The following is a 19,265-nucleotide window of genomic DNA, read 5'->3' on the forward strand; positions in this document are numbered from 1 at the left end:
AGAAGGGCAGGTACAAGAGGAACAAAGACATTTTTATAAAATTAACACGGACTCGTTGTGCCTCCCACTTTGCCACTGTAGGGGAACTAGGTGAGCAGTGTACTCAACCAAATAGTGGTTATCTTCGCATTCTAAGACCACTCAGTTCAACACAGAAATCCAGGTATCTGAACTGGAGTTAAGTCTGGGAGCCTCCTGGAGGGTTTACCAACCAGGACGGCCTAGAGTTGCCCTTTGGAGAAAGAAAAGAGCATCATATCCAGGAATGGTTAGGGTAGAATTCTGAATTTTTAAGTTGGTCTCCATAACTCCTCTCATTTTCATTCTGATCATTCCCTGGGAAGCAGCTGTGAGGGGGAGCTTCCCTAAGAATATGTGTGGAACAGGAGTAAGTGAGGGAGGCAATTACAGCCTTTTTAAAGTTGATTTATGAGGAGAATTCTAATGCTCAACAATACCAGTTGTCTGGATGATAGGGAGCATAGGAGGTCCATTGACTGCTTTGACTATCATTCCTTTTTGAGTGTTTTTTATGGTAAGAGGTACACCAGTGTCAGATTACAAGTGGTCTGGAATGGTTGAAAATATGAAGCATATTAGTTCTAAGGGCCAGAGTTGCCTGATCAGACTGGAACAGCACGAGTGTCACTTGAAAAAGTGTCAACAACACTGAAGTACCACTGATAGTCCTAAGAAGGATTGGGGCAGGAGGGGGCTGTTCAAAGGTTTGATATAGTCAGTCTGCCAGGAGTGGGCAGCCACACCCCATGCAATGTGGCCTCCTTCACCATGAGAGAAACAGGTCAACTTTTGGCAGGAGTCACATGGCTGACATGCAGTGGTAGCTTCTATGTTAGAAACAGAGAGTCCCTTAAATGGTACTTAGTATATGATTGTGGACATGTTGCTGTGGTGGATGTGATGATAGATTGAAGCAATGGTGGCGATCTGGGTAGTGCAAGCTCGAAAGTCATCTCATTAGAGAACAGGCACCGCTGTATATCCATCACAATGGCTAAAATTAAAAAGACTGGCAATACCAAGTGTTGAGCATGTAGAGCAACTGGAACTGTCATAGACTGTTGGTAGGAATGAATAATGGCATAACCACTTTGGGAAACTGGGAATTTCTAATGAATTTCAACACATACTGTGCTAGGACTTAGCATTTCCACTCCTAGGTGTGGACCCTTGAGAAAGGAGTGTAGAGTAGCTTTATTCATAATAACTAAAAACTGAGCGACCAAATATAAGAACAGAATAGTAAACAATGGGTGGTATATTCACACAATGGAATAGTAAGCAATATAATGGAAAACATTTTCCTGGTACTGGCAAAAATGTGGAGGAATCCTCAAAGCAAAATGCTGAGTGAAAGAAACTTGACATAAAAGAGTAACTGCTGTGTGATTCCGTTTACGTGATGTTTAAGGACAGGCAGAACTAATTTATGGTGATAGAAGTCAGGATGGTGATTATTGAGGGATGGAGAAGCCGGCACTGTTGGCTGAAAAAGGGCATGAGAGGCTTTGCTGGAATAATGGAAATTTTCTATATTTTCATCTGTGGTGGTCACATGGGTGTATACATATCTAGAAAAATTTCACTGAACTGTCCATTTAAGATTTCTATATCTTATTATATGTAAATTATCCCTAAAGTACTCCTACCAAGAAAAAAAGAATATTTAGCTATGTTGATTAATAATCAATATAAAAAGATTATATTTCTATGCATAAGAAAGAATGAGAAAGTGAAATTTTAAAAGCTACCATTTAAAACACATAAAACTATTAAAGACCAGGAATAAATCTAATAAGAAATGTGCAGATACTCCAAGAAAATTGTTAAATATCATTGAGACACATTAGTGAATATGTAATGATTGGAAATATAGTCTATTTCACAAATTGGAGGACCGAACGTTGTAAAACTGATCAGTTCTCCTTAAATTGACTTAGAGTTTAGTGTGATCTAATCAAAATACCAATAGGTTTTTTTTTTCTTTTAAGACTGGCACCTGTGCCAACATCTGTTGCCAATCTTTTTTTCCTTCCCCCAAAACCTCTAGTGCATGGTTGTATATTCTAGTTGTGGCATGTGGGACACCGTCTCAGCATGGCCTGATGAGTGGTGCCGTGTCCTTGCCCAGGATCCGAACTGGCGAAACCCTGGGCTGCTAAAGTGGAGCGCGGGAACTTAACCGCTCAGCCCCAGGCCAGGTCCCGCAATAGGTTTTTTTGAAGGCAGTCAACAAGATGATTCCCTCCACTCTCTTTCTCTCCTTCTCTCCCTCACTTCCTGCTTTTTTCTTTTCTTTTTGGATGATCTATACAGCTTAAATGATAATACTTGTTTTCCAGTGAGTATGCTGCTTCCCCAAAATGGACTTAGATAATCTAAAGTGGAATGTTTTCAAGATTACTGCTATAATTCGGTTTAAATAACAGTACAAAACAAAGTAAAACAAGCAAACCCTCCCCCCCCCCCCAATCACTGCAATAAAATTTCACTGGGAAGGTGAACATTTACCCTAAGTTCTCTGAACATTCAGTATGGGAGAAAAAGAGACACAAAACATTTTGTCGTCTTTTTCTATTGCTGAATGCCATGGTCATGACCAGTGTTGGGAAGATAAGAAAGCAGGTGATGTGTAGGGGGTTTGGTTTTTGATTGTGGCTTTTGGGGTTGCCTCTCTGGGCATTTTGTTATGAGCTGTTTCTGAGCTCTCTGAGATTTGCATTGTTTTTTGTTTTTCCTTTTTTTCTCTCTCTCTCCTGGCAGCTTTAATGCCTAGAATATAGTTATTGCATACTCTTTACTAGTTTAAAGCCTGGCTGGTATCACTGGCTTTAGTGTGGTGAGTCCAGGGTAGGGACCCTTATGTAGAAATTGGCGTTATAGAAAGTTTATGTTCATTAAACCAGTACTGGACTATAGAAGGGGTCAAGGGCTTGGGAATAGAGTAATATTTAGCTGGAGATGGGCTTTAGCTAAAAAATAAGAGAGGTATAGCATCATCTAACATCTTAATCATCCATTTACTTTAAACACTCGTTTAGCCCCTATATTTATCATGTAAGCTCTAGCGAAGAAACAGATGTGTGTTTCTACCCTCCACATGCTAATGGGAGAGACTGAGTAATTAATAAATATTTTTGGTGCAGTGTAATAGATGTGTTTGTAAAGTCCTTCATGATCCTGGAGGAGGCGGTAGGAGGAAACCCACTGAAGCATGTTGTAAGTCCCTGGTGATACAAAACTGAATGAGTTGTAAGCTCTAAATCAAGGAGATCACAAAGTCATGGCATTCTTTCATCCACTGTCTTTTAGTACCATAATTTCACCATATGGTGTGGCTAAGGAATTTATAATAAACCTATTTCTTGAACACCTATACTTTTGTGATAATGAATGATATTTACCATATGACAGAATTGAGTTATATGAATAATTATATGTACACATATACACACAAAATATAATTTAGGAAATGGATATTCTTTTATTTTTGTATCTTAGGTAACTTTGAGCAGCAATGAGCATGTATCTCTTGAGTCCTAATCAAACAGTTATTACAGTTTGTACCTAATTTTACCTCTGTAAAAAAGGGTACATAGGAATGCTGGGGAGATGGTATCTTCAATTTATATCCTTGACCTTCTTTCCCTTCCCACTTGCTTTGAGGAATAGTATAACAAACAGTACAGGCAAGCTACTTGGTCCTAGGAAGGACATTTGAGGCCATACATTCTCCCAGTCCTACGGGGAGAGATTAGGCAAGGGAACCAAAAAGTTGACGTAAGTTAGCTCATTCCATTAATGTAATGTTTAACGTACAAATTTGTGTGTAAACATACAAATCAAGAGGTGTATTTTCTGTGTAGGAGGGGGCAGAAAAGGAGGGTGAGGGAATTGATTGCATCAAAACATTAAAAAAAACCTTCCTGGATTTTAGTAATCTTAACCAGATCTAGAATAAGAAGAATATCATTATCTCAGGGCAGTCTGGATTGTAGATTTGGGTTGGGTCGTTGACATTTGTGGGCAATATGAGACCTAGTTTAAGTCAATCTGGTCTTGAGGCTGAATTTCCTTTTGTTATTACTTCGTGTGACTCATATATGCATTTTAATTTTTGCAGATTGGGTGTATTTTGTAGAAATTAGGTATTCTCATGTTTTTTATAACAAATGTCTATGTGACCCATTGCCTGGTCGTTATGATGGATGTGATCTGGTCTGTTGACATTATTAAGGGTTCATTTCTTAGTGGTATTTTATTATAATAGTAGGTTAAAAATATGTAATGGTAGAGGTTTATCCACCAGGAGATTCAGGATTGAGTGTAGTTTTCCTAGACTTTTGACCAGTTTATACTTTTAGAGTATGTTGTAGAATCCTCCTTTTAAATGGTGATTGTACATGCCCACAGGTGCTGGTCAATTGCCGGATGCCTCTTCTCTCTCTTGTGTATGACCTCTGGCACTAATTCTTCTTTCCTGTTTGTGGTATTGTTGCTTCTTCCCCCAGAACTCATTGCTTGTTTTTGTTCATTCATCTTGAATTGCCAAGATACAAATAAGATCCCTTTATTTAAACTTCTAAATGTACATGTGCATTCCAAAAGGAACAAAACTTTCAAATGAAAACACTCCCGTTTGTGAAAGTCAATAAGAAATTAAATATACCTTTCTATATACAGCAGTCTTTGTGTTACATATACGTTTTGCATACTGTTAACTTTTCTCTTTTGAGCATAACCTAGTTGCTTTGTACATAATCCACTGTATTATTGCTATTGTTTTGTATTATCCTGAACTGTGCAGTTGAACAGTAGGAAGCCTCTCAAGTTGGCTCTGACTTTTTATCTTCCCTTAGGTTCTTGAAAACTTGCTTTCTGGCCACAGTGGGATGTTCTAGATAAATTCTGATTTTCTTCTGACCCAATTTATCTACCTAAATACCTTCCAAGAAATTCTGGTATACTTTAGTAGTAAATAGTTTAAGAGAAAAAGCCCAGGGGTGGAGGGCGCATGTGAGAGTTAGTTTTGGGGCAGAGAATACTGCTGCTAATGATGGATCACACTTAAAAGTGACAGAGGTGTAACCTGTTTATTTTTAAGTATATAAGGTTACTTTGACCTTTACATTTTAACAACTGTTGTTGTTACTTACTTTCTTTTAGTATGTGGTTTCGTTGTGTCCCAAAGAAAGACTTTATTCTATTTTCACATAAGTTATTTTAAGTAATGATGATTTGGAGTCCTATTACATTGTGTCTAATGTCATGTTGCAAATACTGCAGTGAGAGCTAATACAACAATTCACTTTTTCCCCATCATTAAGAAACATAGCTATATTATTTTGACATTGATCTAGTCGGGCAAAATCTTGAGCATAAAGATGATGTAGCACGAATGAGATTATCTCAGGAAGCCAAAAAATTGGAAAAACTCATTCTTGCTGAGGTTTTTGTAATTAACATAAAATGGGTTAAGACACCTGAATATTACTTAAGGCTTATTTAGAACACTAAGTAACACATGTCTTGAGCAGGCAGTTTTCCAGCATGTAATTTCTTGCTTAAGAGCAAGAAAAACGTCATTGAGCAAAGTAGCATTACTCTTGCTGCGTTTAGATATATTTAAGATATTCTGTAGGCTGAGTTTATTTTCAGGAGGTTAGCCTTTTATTATTCTGACGTGTAGATATTTGTTTCACTAGATTTTTCGCTAGGCAAACTTTTGGGTGAAGAAGTGAACACTAAGTATTCTCTGCCTTTATTTAACTGTCATAGAGTCATAGATATCTAGAACTGAAAAGAATCCCAGAGTTTACGTTATTTAACATTTTTTATAGGCAAGGAAATTAATGGTCAGAGGAGTAAAAGTGTAGTTTGTCCAGTTTTTGATGTTTTCTTGATGACTCAAAGTAATTGTTATAAAAACGAGTCATTATGTTATATTTTAAATATATACTTTAATAAAGTGATTACTCAGAAAACTTGTCTAGGTGCTATATTCCTGGTACTAAACTTGTAATTGGTTGACATAATTTAACATACTTTCTATATTATGTAACATTGTCTTTTTGTGTTTGAAATTTCATTTTTCTGAGGAAAACTGCATGTCTCTTGATCTGTTGGCATTGCCGCTGCTATATTCTTAAAGAAAGCTAACCTCTACTTGAGTAAAGTTGGCATTAAATATTACTTCCTCAAATACGTTATCCAGAGCTTAAGTAATTAAAATAGTTAGTTTGTGATATGCTATTTCCTACGGTACGGCACTAGATTAATACTTTATTTTTTTTTTCATCATTTTCTCCCCATGGCTTAAGAGTTCTTGAAGCCAGCATAGCGGAAAATAAAGCCTGTTTGAAGAGGACACCTACGGAGGTTTGGAGGGATTCTCGAAACCCTTACGATAGAAAAAGGCAGGACAAAGCTCCTGTTGGACTAAAGAATGTGGGTAATACTTGCTGGTTTAGTGCTGTTATTCAGGTAAGGGTCTTTTTGCAGATCTGATTTGGTGGGCACGATAGCAATAGAAACTGGCTTGGGGTTGTGTTTCTTTTAAGTTGTATACTTGAAACATAACTGCAGGCTAAGTTTTAATATGCCTTTCTATCTAATAAACTAGTTTGGGGATTGCAGTATTCCCCACCCCACTCTGTTCCTTCTCCCGGTATGGAGTTTTAACACTAGAGTACTATCTGTGCTTTATTTGAAATTATTTTGAATTAATTTCTCCTCCTTCCCGGCTAAGAATTGTTGTCAGAATGTAAAGAAAATATTTTTGTATGTCTTGCAAATTAAGGGAAGGATGTAACCAAGATGTGAAATTAGAACTGCTTTTTTTGTGATTAGATTTATTTGTATATAATGGAAAGTGTTATTCATAGAATTATAGTCATTTAAATACTATTTTTAATACAAGGAAGCATTTCGTTTGAGGAGGGTATAGATTGGCAGATAATTCTCAATGTATAGGTGAAAATGATGTAAAGAATAAATATTGATGAATCAAGAATAACACATGTTCCTTCTAACTTGGGAAGCCCTTAATGGAATGTTTTTTGAGCCCCTTATTCTAAAATGAAAAATCTTTGTATGCATAGATATCTGTCCTCTTCTCAATTTTAACTAATTTTCTTTTCTTTTTTTTCTTACTCTTTTATGTGATGACTATTGTCATAATTCTTTACCATTCTCAGTTAGACATTAATAAGGTTATTAGATTGCAAAACCTTAACAATCTCCTTAATCTATGAATAATAACCCTTTAGGAAAATTAATATTTATGTTTATTTTGCTAATACAGTAGAATTGTAGCTTATTAATTAGTGTTCCTGATGAGTACTTTTTAAATCATTAGATGTAGGGGCCGGCCCAGTGGCACAATGGTTAAGTGCGCATGTTCTGCTTCTCGGCGGCCCAGGCTTCGCCGGTTTGGATCCCGAGTGCAGACATGGCACCACTTGGCAAAAGCCATGCTGTGGTAGGCGTCCCACATGTAAAGTAGAAGAAGATGGGCATGGATGTCAGCCTTCCTCAGCAAAAAGAGAAGGATTGGCAGTAGTTAGCTCAGGGCTAACCTTCCTCAAAATCAATCAATCAATCAATCAATCAATAATAAAATCATTGGATGTCTGTGCCACTTCTTTTTATATTAAAAGTATCTCTTCATTTGTAGCTTTCCAAACCTGTATGTATGACAGTGTAAATTTTCATGTGATATTAAAGCAGCTAACTTGGTTATGTAGTTCATTTTCTATAAGGTTAATTGTGTTCTGTAGGATATTAATTTGTAATTTTACCATTTTTTCCACTTCAGTGTAATAAATTTCAACCTTTTCCCCCACTTTTTTTGCTTCTGGCACATGATACCGTGCAATTTGAATTCCTTTAGCTTTCTGGATTTATGCCTCACTCTTCAATATACTATGGTAAACACTAGTTAGCATGTAGTATGTATGTATATTTCTTTTCCAAGCTATTGAAATATTAAGGAATACCTGGATTAACCTAAATCTGTAATAATAGCTTTGTTCCTAGGCTTGATTGCACATTAATTATTCACTTACATCCCAACAATATCTAACATTTTCTTTGCTATCTTAGAGTCTCTTCGATCTTCCTGATAGGCTATCTTGCTTTACTTTACTTGCACTATTAGTAAGGGGTTTTACATTTCACTGTCCAATCTAAATTTTATAATTTAGACATCATTTTAAAATATGAAGCTCACTATGAAGGCTGTGATCTGAGTGTTCATGAATATGCTTCGCTGCCTCTATTTGGACAAGTGGATGCTATCTCTGCACTATTATGGCCAATAAGTGAGGCTCATTGATTAGACGCTTCTCTTAGAAAACTTTAAGAAGAAAGAAAGTACTTGGAAATAATCAATATTTGTTTGTTAGAAGAGGAGTTCTTTATTTTTCCACAGCGTATTGTAAGAGGCCTGTTTGAAATGATAACTAAATTACTATTAATAGGTATGGGGATCATAACTTATCATTTTCATAGGTTAAACTCCTCTCATATCTTAATTCAAATTTGAATCAGTTGTTTATCTATTTCTATCTTAAGTGTTATTTGCTGACCTTAGATTTTGCTTTACATTTCAAATTTTTGGTGTTTTTTTGGTAGAGAGCAGAATGAACTAGAAAAATCGCTTGTTTTCAAAATTTGAAGTAATTTTACTAATTTTTAAGTTTTATCTTAGATGAGTGGCTACTTAACTGGTAGCATGGCTTTACCACACTCCTAACATAGGCAAGTATAAGGTTTTCGGAATTACTTATTTTTTCTTTTGGAGAGATTTAGACACCTAGGAGAAGTAACCTCTAACCTTAAAAAATTTGAGTTATAGTGAATTATTAAGATATTGACTTGGGGATTTGGAAAAAAATGTTAAGCGTCAAATTTTGGAAAATTGTGGACGGGAAAAAATTTGTCTGAAGATCACTTCGTGGTTTTTTTTTTTTCCTTACTATAATTATTCTATTTTAAGTAGTTTTTTATTTTCATCTCTAGTAATAAAAACTTTTTGTTTTTTCATTTTCTGACATTATTGCTTAATTCCATAGACATAATCTGAGCTATAACAGTTTATCATCATAATTGGAACTTCTCACTTATGAAAGAAAAGTTGGGCAGGAAGTCTGTATTAGTGTTGGAAGTGTTTTATTATATTTTCCAAAGTGAGTTGGAGCTTGTTCAAACTGTGACGTAAATGTACTATAAAGTTTCAATTACAAAATTTCTCAGGGATGGAATTTACTTAGTTGGCAGGACTTGCAGGAAGCAACTGGGATTCTTTTCCTTCTAAGTATATCTACCAATTATAGAAGGTTACTGAGATTATAAACTGCTAACTTTGGAGTAGGTAGTGGGAGTAGGCTACAAAAGGTAGAGCTTTATTGTACTTGTTCTTTTAGCTATTGGGACCGATAATTTGGGAGAAAAGTGGTAGAGTATCAGAAAGGGATTATAAGAGGCAAAGAGAAGATTTTACAGAGAATAGCTTAAATAGTCTTTTGGATGCTAGCAATATTAGCCTGACTGTCTTTAGATTGAGCATCGACCCCTTACCTAGTCAGGACTGTTTTAATCCTGTTCAAATGAATTTTTATGTAAAAAGTACTAAGTGGGGCTACTTTCTCCACTAGGGTATCCGTGAATGAGGTAGTTGTTTAGAGGTATGTATTCTCCTCTCTCTCTAGTTTGGAGTGTAATCCGTAGATTCTCAGGATGATCCTTAGCACCTTTCCTATTTGGATGCTTCTGAGATGCTCAGAAGTAAGGTGCTCATGCTTCTCAGTTTGCCTGGTACAGTCCAGTTTATTCCTCTTGTAGATCCACTAGTGCCTATTAATTAGTCATAAAGCCCTCTTTCATCCTTGGATAATGAAGGATATGGTCACCCTACTCATAAATCATGTAACTACAGGTTGACTAAAATACAAGCATCCTGAGGGCAGAGAACATATCTTCTAGGTTATTGTTCTATACCAGTATACAGCACAGTGTCTGACACATTGGAGGAGCCTTTTAAGTAATTATTGAATGAGTGAGTGAATGAACCAAAAAGGACCATATATTATTTATGGTGGAATTGAAGACTTTAATTGCTTCTATCACCCTAATGCTGTATGGGATTGAAAAGATGTGGCAAGTTTTCAGAAAATCTCAGGATATCATTTAACATGTTTATTCACATTACTTGCTCTTATCTCTTTAATCTTCATCAAAGAACGTAAGTACATAGTTCAAACAGAAAACCAAAACCCCATAGCAATAAAAGGCTTACAGGGAAAACAACAGTAATCAGCCTCAATCCTCCCTATCTCATACTCCTTAAAGGCAACTACAGCCACTTCCAGCTGTTTCTCCTATCTCATTTTTCTAAATGACATGCCTTCCTGCTGAGAAGAATGAGGATTTAGCTCTTTCATTTCAGCTACCTAGAATTGCCTTTCCTTTCATCTCCCAACATAACTTATATTACAAGTTAAAAATAGTCAGTAGTGTTGATGTTTTCTGTGACTTTACATATTACACTGATTTACTACGACTACCCCTTTGAAATCTTTTGTTTTCCTGGAATTGTCAATTGCCATTATTTTTCCTTTCTGTTTTCTATATACTTGTTCTTAAAACTTTCTATATGCTCCAACATCTCTGTTATGGTCTTATCAATAATATGTTTTATTTGCTCGAACATATTAGATCCATTTTTAGGGGGGTTGGGGGAGTACTTTCCCACAGAAGATTGCCCTGCCTCAAATCCAGACTGGATTGTGATTCTTTTTGTTTTAAGCACTGTTGCTGGCTTTCCAGAAGCAGGTCTAGAGAAAGGGGATCCGGGAAGGGTCGATTGGGGCTCAGTTGGCGAGTTTTTACTTAATCCTCCTGTGTGTAGCCCAGAATCTCATGCCCTCTCCTACCATGGCACACACTGCGACTGATTTTCCTGAACCTCAGTCACTTAAGTTCAGTTATATCCAAAGACTAAACTTTCTGTATCCCACGCACGGAGGGAGTAGTTGTCTGATCTTCTGGGTCTGGGAAGGACAGAGGGACTTAATTGCTCTGTATCCAGACTTTCATCTTGTAATCAGACCATCTACGTTTAGTCCCTACCTTACCTTGAAACTTACATGGTACCATTTCATTTTTTTTTAAATCTACCAAGGAGAATTTATCTTGCTTCTCCTTGGTATCCTCCATTACAGACAGTTGATACCTTCCTTTGCTCTCTTGTCATTATTCTTTTTGTTTTCCACAAATTGTTTGAATTCTCATCTCTCATAGCTCTCTGCTGTTAGCAGGAGTTTAGCCAAAGTCCATTTCGGCAAGTGCTCTTCAGAATTCACATTTTAGCTTTAGACTGAATGAAAGGATACTTGTTTTCAGTGTGCATCAATCATAAACACAATTTAGGCAGTAGTGATATTTACCCTTTCCCACCCCTTTTGGAGGAATATGTTGACCACTACTATTATGACTGTGATTTAGAGTACAGAGTGTTTTGGACTTAAAAAAGTTAATCTCTATGATTTGTGTGATGGTCACAAGTTCTACTTCGGGTGATAAGTTGTTAGGTTGTTCTAGACCAGCTTCTTGATCATATTTTCCTGGACTGCAAAACAAAACAAAACGAAAACAAAAACAGCTTTTTGAAGACATCACATAACCCTAAAGCAGTGAGTAATTTTGAGGCTAAGCTTTGAGAAAACAAGAGGTTCAGAGAGTAAGCTTCACATTTTGGGCTGATTTTATTCTCGAGGCAATTCCAGAAATAGTTCTGAATGGCTGGGAAACTAAGCAAAGTTTTGCACAGATTTAGAGCCCTAGTAAACACCTCAGACTTTCAGTTAGAATTATAAAGGGCTGGAACCTAGGATTAACTGAGACCCGAAAATAAAGCGTGCTTTATGGTTTCTGAATTCCACCTTCATCTCAGAATTGATTGGATGAAATTTGTCTTGGATTGCAAATGGCCTCACTCTTGCTTTCTGCCAGAAGCAAATGTAAATTCTTTTGGAAGATAATATCATCATTGAATTTTCTCCAGTTCGTCGTGTATAATGTCTAGCACTCACATCAGCTGTAATCAGTCATATCAGCAAATAAGATGTGTCTAAAAATTAATAGAAAATAATGGGCAATAGAAATATGCCTACAGGAAAACCTGAAAATTGAATTGATATAATAACTATTAATATGCTCAAGGAATTAAAAACCAGAATGAGGATTTTTTTCTTGATTTTTTTTTTTTATTTTATTGAGGTCTAACTGGCTTTTAACATTGTGTAAATTTCCGGTTTTCCATTATTATATTTCAGTTTTTGTATAGATTGCATTGTGCTCACCACCAATAGTCTAGTTTTTATCCATCACCATTCACATGTGCCCCTTTAACCCATTTTGCCTGCCCCCTATCCGCTTTTCCTCTGGTAACTGCTAATCTGTTCTCCTTATCTATGTGTGTGTTTGTTTCAGATTGAGAATTTTGATAGAAAACTAAAAACTATTAAAAAATAGGTATTTTAGAACTGAAAAATATAACAAAGTCACAAAATCAATGGATGAATTATAGCAGCATATTAGAAACAGCTGAAGAGAGAATTAGCTAGACAGTTGGTCTGAAGAACATTTTCAGATTAAAGCCATGAAATGCAGATAAGAGCATATAAGAGATTTTGAACATGGTGAATAGTACTAACATAGTGTATGTGTGGTTCAAGGGAGAGTAAAAAGAGAATAGGGCAAAAGTAATATTTGAAGAAATGACTGAGAGTGTTCAAAACCTAATGAAAGAGATTGAGCTACAGATTCAGGAAGGAATAGGAATCAAGTAGTATGGACATAAAGAATACTGTGACAAGGCATATCATAATAAAACGGAAAAAACTATAGACAAAGAGAAAATCCTAAAAGTAGCCAGTTGGAAAAGGTATATATCACCTCTATGAAGGAGCAAAAATAAATCTAACAGCTGACTTCTCAACAGAAATGCGATCTTTAAAGTGCTGGAAATACTAACTGGCCATATAGAATTCTAGAACTAGCAAAAATATTACAAAAATGAAGTAAAAACAATTTTCATTTTAGCAGATGGTGAAATAATTCACCACCAGCAGACCTACACCAGATGAAATTCTACTGGGTGTTCAGGAAGCAGGAAAATGTTCTCCAGCGGGAACTCAGAGCACAGAAATAGGACTGGGATTCTCCTAATTTGTCCATATTCTCTTTCCAATTTAAATTCCTCATAAGAACAGCCCATACTTTGCCCCCCTTACTTATATCTCATTTCTTCAGTACTTATTACTGCTGTTCTTCTCCCATTCTACTGAAAAGATGGTTTTCTAATTGACAACTCCAAGGGTTGTTTTTCCTGCCCTTACTTTACTGGAATGTGGCAACCTTTGAGAGTAATGCTCATCTTGTCCTTCTTAAAATTTGCCGGTATTCTTTGATGTGCTTCAGAATCTTCTGTGGTACTTTGTGTCTTTGTTGACACAGGTTCCTTTTAAAGCTCCACTGTTATTCTGATACACAGCTATATGTGAAAGCCCTTGGTTTCTCTACTCCTTTTTCTTCTGTGATCTCATACTCTCCATTTCCCTTACTATTCTTATTTTGTCTTTCTCATCGTTCCTCTGGCTTTTAAATGATTCTTTTTCCCTAGGATTCTGAGCTTGGTCTACTATTATTGTATTCACATTTTTTCTGATTTATAACGTCTATACTCATTGTTTTAACTTGTAATCACAAGATTGTGATCAGGGCAGAGACTTAATATATTTTATTCTCTTTTGCCTGTCTTCCTTGTGTCTGGCCATGTAGTGAGTGCTCCATAAATATTTGCTAAATGAATAAATAAATGAATTATCTCATGTTCATGTTGTTGCATTAAGAAATACTTCCAGATCGCAAGATAACCAAAATATTTTCCTACAGTTCCTGTTATCAGCTTTATGGTTTTACCTTTCATATTTAGGCCTTTAATCCACATCTATATCTATATATCTATATCTGACTCTTTTTCTTGTATATACTAGGCCAATTTTCCAAACACCCACCTACTAAACAAAACTTTGTTTTTATTTGTAGTGCCACCTTTATCTATGTGTTAGTCAAGTTGGCTAACCCATCTTTACTAAGATTTAATACATCATTGCCTCCTGTCCAGTGATTTTCAAACTTTATCAACTGTGATTCTCAGAAAGGAAGACAGTCTACGTTGTAAAACACTTTACATGTACACATGTATATAAAATCTATACAAGAAAAATTTTACAAACAGTATCCTGTGGTGAATTTACAGTGTATGATATGTTCTGATGTTTTCCATTGCATTTTACTTCATGTTTTAAACATGTTCATCGTGATAACATTAATGGATTATAAGTTATAGTTTAAAAAACAGCTCCAGGAAACCTTCCCACGGACGTCTTTCATATGCTCTCGTTATGCTCTGTATGATCTGAATTAGAGTATCTTGGAATCATATTTCTATTGCTATAATTATATGTGTGTCTCCTTCTAGGTTGTGTGTCTCCTTGAGCACAGAGATAATATGTAATTTCTTTGCTCTGCTATCACTGAGCATCTGATTTATTTATTTATAAATAAATTTGTTTATTTTAAATGAATTAGAATTATTTATAAAATAAATTATTTATCATTATATTATAACAGATAATATAATAAATAATATAATATATTATAATAAATAATATAATATATTATAATATAATATACAATAAATTTATTATTAAATAAATTTAAATTATTATAAGTTTATTTGTGCTATATCCTTGTAGAATTGATACGTCTAGATAACTCACAGTGAACATAACGTGTCTGAAAAGTTGTAGACTTTACATTTGTTTATCTTCTATTTTGAGGAAACTGTTAAGCACGTAGTAATATAAAGAAAGCTTTAGTAATAAAATATGGTGTGGGGTTTTATTTTTGCATTGTCCATGTATACTTTTCTGCTTTGTAACACAATAAATATTGTTAATGATCAAGAATAGTATGTTAAGGTATAAGAAATTTGACTTTTTCTTGGGGAGAAAATAGTCTTATGCTAATTGCATCTGTTCTGTGTATAAGCAGTATAATTGTCAAAAACAAATCTCTAAGACCCGTCATATTTTTATGGTTTTGTTAATAGAATTTTCCCTTAGTTATCTTAAATTGTTGTTCTTTTTCAGTCATTATTCAATCTTTTGGACTTTAGAAGATTAGTCCTGAATTATAAGCCTCCATCACATGCTCAAGATTTACCCCGAAACCAAAAGGTAAAATACAAAAAGATTTTTAAGCAGAGCATGTATGATATGGTCTTCCTGTATTATCTGTGCTTGTTTTAGGAGCACTTGCCCCGTCAAGTGTGAAACAGTGTCAAACTTGAAGGTCAACCCATTAATCTCACTTTAGTAATTGCTTTTTTCCTTCCTTTTGAGTTGTCAAATTTCGGTAAACTTTATAGCTTACAATTTACAGTTCAAGGTCTTTCCTCAATTGTCTGCTGAAAACTTGTGTAGAAATCAAAAAGTTTTTCTATTGTTTCTGTAGATAAGCCCTTGAGAAGATTAGTTTTGCACTGGCTGTCTTTGCAGTACAAATGTATAACTTATATTTTGTAAGTTAATGTTGTTAGGCAATATAATGTGAGAGCTCAGACACAGGGCCAGATTGTCTAGGTTCTGGCTGTGAACCTAGAGCCAGTTACGTGATCTGTCTTTGTTCAGTTTGCTTATCTGAAAAGTGTAAGTAACAACAGTAGTTATTTTATAGAGTTACTGTGAGAATCAGATGAGATAAAACACATAAAGGGCATAGAAGGGCCTGGTACATAGTAAGTACCAGATGTCAACTCTTGTCTGTTATTATATCATTTATATTAGCTTTTAAAAAGATAAGACTTGATTTGCATGCAGAAATTCATACTTAGTGGAAAAAAATTGCTTATGGAGACAGTATGCTTGAGTATAGGGCTTTTCTGGTCTTGTCATTAAAGAATTTGTAGCCCTGTAGGGAACTAGTCTCAAAGATATAGAAGTTAAAATTTTAGGTTTCAGTAAAGTCTTGAACTTTGTGTGACCTATTGTTAGTAGTAATGATACATTATTAAACTATAGTTTTCTTTTAGTGTATAATTTTGAAAACTTTTACTGTAAACATAGGAAACATTTATAATACAAGCCAGTGGGAATATAATTTGATTTATAACTAGCTTTTTAAGCTATAATCGTTGGGCTATAAAATGTCAGGCTGATAAACAAGCCGTTTTTAAAAGGGAACTCAGATCACCTGACAACCCCTCATACCTCCAGAGAAATTAAGAAAAACTCCTTCAATCATTACAGTTTGTACATGAAACTTTTTGAACCTATTGCTTCCTGTTATTGCAGTTTGTTATTATTGGTGGTTCTTTCTTCTGATGTCTCAGTTGAATTATATTTATAATTTATGTGACATTATTTAGAATTATTACTTCTGGTTAGGTATTCATATGTATATTGACCTTTTTTGTATGTTCCGGGATTTTAGGGCTTTACAGAGTTTTAATTTCTCAGTTGTAGCAGATTTTTGGCAAACTGAATCCTCAGTATATATAAAGGATAATATCTCACTTGCAAGTGGGATTTTTGTAGGACTGCAAGATTGGTTTAGTGTTTAGAGTTCAGTGTAATTCACCGTTTTAACACACTGAAGAAAAAAAACCATATGATTATCTCAGTAGATGAAGAAAAAAGGATTTGACAAAAGCTAGCATCTATTCATGACAAAATCTCTCAGAAGCTAGGAATAGCAAGAAACTTTCTTATCCTGATAAAAGCTCATTTATGAGAAATGTACAACTTATATAATATTTAATGTTGGAAAGGCTGAATGCTTTTCTCCAAAGGTCAGGAGCAAGCAAGGATGTCGGCCCTCACTACTTCTATTAAGCATTAGACTGGAGTTCTCAACCAGTTTTATACAGCAAGAAAAAGAAGTAACATGCATGTTGGAAAGGAAGACAGAAAGCTGTCTTCTTATGTATATGACTTGACTGTCTATCTACAACATCCTAAGTACTCTCCACCTACAAAAAGATGCTAGAACCAAGAAATGAATTCAGCAATGTTATATGATACAAGGCAAACACACAAAGATCAGTTGTATTTCTAAATACCAGCCGCACACAATTGGAAATTTAAATTAAAAAAATACTTATATACAATAGCATATAATATGGAATATTAGGGCTAAAGTGGACAAAAGATATATATGAAAACAGCAAGATATTGTTGAGAGAGGTTAAAGAAATAAAGTGATATATTATGTTCATGGATCAGGGGATTCAATATTGTTAAGATATGAATTGTCCTCAATTCAATCTATAGATTCAGTGCAATCCCAGTCATAATCACAGCAGGCTTTTTTATCGGAATTGACAAACTGATTCTAAAATTTATATCGAAAATCAAAGGATATAGAATAGCCATAGCAATTTAAAAAAGAAAGACAATGTTGGAAGAATTCATTCTCAGGCTACAGTGATCAAGACACTCTGTTATTGGTGAAAAGATAGTCATATAGCTCAATAGAACAGAATAGAGAGTCCTGAAATAGACCTACATGTACAGGGTGAATTGATTTGAGTCAAAGTTGCCAAAACAATTCAATGGGCAAAGGGAAAATCTTTTAAACTAATGGTGTCATAGGCAGAAAAATAATTCTCAACTCTTACAGGACACTATAGGAAAAGAAATTCATAATAGGGTATAAACCCAAAAGGAAGAAAACCATAGGAATTCTTGAAGAAAACACAGGAGAAAATTTTAGTGTCCTGGGTTAAGAAAAGATTTCTTAAGTAGGACAATAAGAAGGCACAAATCATAAAAGAAAAAAGTGATAAAATGGACTTCATCAAAATTAAAAACTTTAAATCTTTGAAAAATTCATACAAAATGAAAAGACAAGCCACAGACTGGGAGAAAATATTCTCAAAACATGTATTGGATAGAGAGTGGGCGGAGCAAAATGGCGGGGTGAGCTGACCTGGGATTCTCTCCCCTCCAAAATACAACAAAAGATTGGAAGAACTGAATTTCAGAGAATAAACATAATGCCAGCTCGTTAGAGACCTACAATACCAAGAAGGCGGAGATCATAAACCTAGCTTTAAACCTTCGGAGGAGCTGGAATGGTGGGAGAGAACATCGCTCCCTCCCCTAGAGTCTGCGATCACTGCGGCGCGGGTCGGGAAGGAGCGGGGGAGGGGCCGCGTGACCAGGGGATCATCCAGGACTCCTGCCGCTGATTCAGTGGAGACCCGCTGATGGGGGGGAAGCTTCCGTCCTTGGGGACCCTATAAATCAAGGGCCTTGGGAGACCAGAGAACAGAACTGATGTGAACCCAGACCAGCGCGTGTGAGTAACAGCCACTCCCCCCCAGCAAAGCCAGTGGGCGCAGCCATCTTGCCCCAAGGCAGAGAGCCAACGCCACTCTCGACCCCCATCTAGTGGCGACAGGCTGTAACTGCAACTGAATTCTACCACCATGAGAAAAAACCGCTCCTCTACCATCCAGCAATTTATAAAAGCCCCAGACCAGAAGGAAAACAATAAAAACACAGAATTAAGTCCTGAGGACTTGGAATTAGGTAAACTAAGTGATAATGAATTCAGAGCAGCTATAATCAAAAAACTCAATGAGGTAGCGAGAAAGATAGAGACACAAGCCGAGTTCTGGAGTTACTTCACAAAAGAGATTGAAATCATAAAGAAGAATCAAACAGAATTACTTGAAATGAAAAACACACTGGACCAGATAAAACAGAATACGGATTCCCTGAATGCCTGTGTAGGCAACCTAGAGGAGCAAATCAGCATAATCGAGGACAGACAGGCTGAATGGCGCCAGACAGAGGAAGAAAGAGAACTAAGAATTTAAAAAAATGAGGAAAATCTCTGAGAGATAATGGATTCAATGAGGAGTAAGAACATAAGGATCATAGGAATTCCCAAGAATATGGAAAAGGAAAATGGAGCAGAAAGTGTGCTTAACGAAATTATAGAAGAGAACTTCCCAAATCTAGGGATCAACGGAGAAATGTGTGTAGAGGAGGGTTTTAGATCTCCTAGATTTGTCCATGTAAAAAGACCCACCACAAGGCACATAATAGTAAAGTTGGCACATAGGAATGATACGGAAAGAATACTCAGGGAAGTAAGGAAAAAAAAGA

The 19,265-nt window shown here is 35.6% G+C and overlaps 1 protein-coding gene and 1 pseudogene across 1 annotated transcript in view; both read left to right on the forward strand.

Annotated features, from left to right (window-relative positions):
- Positions 1-15,239: 15,239 nt before the first annotated feature.
- The window catches only part of LOC123284627 (olfactory receptor 5L1-like), a 37,592-nt gene continuing 33,566 nt past the window's right edge, over positions 15,240-19,265 (forward strand). The window contains exon 1 of the mRNA XM_070487749.1: positions 15,240-15,326. The gene's annotated coding sequence lies outside the window, so the exon portion shown is untranslated. The remainder of the gene's footprint in view (positions 15,327-19,265) is intronic.
- Positions 15,244-19,265, forward strand: part of LOC123284100 (olfactory receptor 5D18-like) — a 31,148-nt pseudogene continuing 27,126 nt past the window's right edge.

The sequence above is a fragment of the Equus asinus genome, chromosome 17, assembly GCF_041296235.1.
Source record: "Equus asinus isolate D_3611 breed Donkey chromosome 17, EquAss-T2T_v2, whole genome shotgun sequence".
In the NCBI taxonomy this organism is placed as follows: Eukaryota; Metazoa; Chordata; class Mammalia; order Perissodactyla; family Equidae; genus Equus; species Equus asinus.